Raw genomic sequence first — 2,329 nt, forward strand, 5'->3', positions numbered from 1 at the left:
CGCAAAGTTACTGCATTGCACTGCTCGATGTTGCTCTTTCGAGGATCTTCCGTATTCGACGGCAGTGCTCCCGACGGCCTCGCGTTTAGCTGGGTTGCAAGTTGACCCATTTGTGTCTCAAGGTTCCGAATGGATGCTTGGGTTGTCGTCATGAATTTCGCTAAGATATCAGCGAGGTCTACTTCTTGGGCCGGAGCTTGAGGTGGATTTTGGAATCCGGGAGCTGGCCTTTGTCCTTGTTGATTTCCTCCCCATCCAAAGTTGGGGTGATCTTTCCATCCCGGATTATAAGCGTTGGAGTACGGGTTCCTCTGTTGTCGATTAGTGTCATGTACATAATTTAGAGACTCCGTTTCTTCTACGCACTGGTTGGGAATTTGGACTGCATGGACTTGCTGAGTTTGCAATGCTGCTACTTGCTTTGATAGCTTCTCTAATTGGGCAGTGATTGCCGTGACCCCGTCTAACTCTAAAATTCCTCCCGTCTTATTGGCTCCGCTATTTGACCGGTCCGATGCCCGCATGTAATTGTTCCTTGCGATCCGCTCCAAAAGTTCGTAAGCTTCATCATATGTCAAGCTCATGTACATCCCGCCAGCTGCTGAATCGAGCACCGTTCTCGAATTATCTTGCAATCCATCATAAAATATTTGAAGTTGCCGCCACTCTTGAAGACCGTGATTCGGGCATCTCCGAATTAATTGTTTGAATCGCTCCCACGTCTCGAACAACGCTTCACCGGCTTCTTGTAAGAAGTTTTGTATTTCTCTCCGGATTCTCTCAGTTTTGGTTGGGGAGTTGTACGTATTCATGAAGAGCTGTGCTAGCTGGGGCCAAGACGAGATGGAATGCGGTGCACGAGTTTGTAGCCATTCTCTTGCGGCTCCTTGGAGAGAGTGCTTGAAGAGGCGGAGCTGCAGTGCTTCCGGCGATACTCCGTTCATCTTGTGCGAATCACACGTTTCGAGAAAGTTGACCAAGTGGAGATGCGGATCTTCATGAGCTAATCCGCTGAACAACCCATTGTTTTGGAGCATAGTAAGGAGCCCCGCTCGAATTTCGAAATTGTTGGCTTCAATGGGGGGCTGCTGGATGCTCGATTGAAACCCATTGAGTGTTGGAACGGTGTACTCATGCAATGCTCGTTGACGAGGTGGTGGATTAATTAGCTGAAGTTGCTCTTGCTCGTTGACGATATTTCCTGCCGCATTCGGTAGGTGCCCTTGGTCATCTCCCCTACGATTATTCTCTTCTTCCATTCGCATAAAAAGTACCTAAACAAAAATAATAAAAATAAAATAAGCAAAAACAATAATAAAATAAAATAAATAAAAACGGCTGAAGTAAGAAAAATTGCTCAAATTTAATATTAGGATAAATAGATAATTTAGCCGTATTCCCCGGCAACGGCGCCAAAAACTTGTTGGGTGCTAAATACCAACACGCAAGTGCACGTATCGCAAACAAGTAATAAAGTGGACTCGTGAGAGTCGGATGTCGATCCCACAGGGAATACGCAAATTACCTAATCCTAAGTACCAAATTCTAACAATTATGATTTTTATCCAGCCTACGCAAAGTTGTCAAATTTAATCAACTAAATAATTAAACTAATTACGAAAGCAAATAAATACGAGAAGATATCAATAAAAACGGACCTAGGATTTCATCTTCCCCCTATGCAAGAATTGCTCACCCAAAACCCCTCAATTATGAAATATATGATTCATGATTATTAACCCGAGACACTAATTTACTCATAACCCGCTGTCGCGTGTATTATGAGTCTATCATTCATAAACGATTCACTATATGTCTATGCAAACCAATTATAAATAAAGCATTAACTAACAAGTCTCGTAAATGGCTACCTAAGGTGATATCTGTATGTCTACGACACCACATGCAATTGACACACTCATCCGGTGAAAACTACTCGAAGGCTCTTCTACTTACCGTCTAATTATCAAAATAGCTCTATCGAGTCAATCCCAATAATCACAGATAAAGCACATAAATTGATCAAGTTCATGCACTAACAATCATAACAAGTAGAAGAAATAATCATAAAATCATAATTGCATAATCTCAAGAAAAAGGGTTCGCAATCCCTACATAGGGTTCCAACAAAATCCTAGATTAAAAACTTAGCTACGCATGTTCGTTACGAAAAACATAATAAAAATACGAAAAATCATAAAACTATAAATAACAATAAAAGAGGAGAACTATGATGAAGATTCGTCAAGTCTTCGTCTTCGTTCTTGTGCTCCTTGATTGCGTGTAGAAAGATGAAAGATAAAAACTAAAAATAAAGATAAAAGGTAGA

Source organism: Erythranthe guttata, chromosome 7 (assembly GCF_056151865.1).
Source record: "Erythranthe guttata isolate IM_541 chromosome 7, IM_541, whole genome shotgun sequence".
NCBI lineage: Eukaryota > Viridiplantae > Streptophyta > Magnoliopsida > Lamiales > Phrymaceae > Erythranthe > Erythranthe guttata.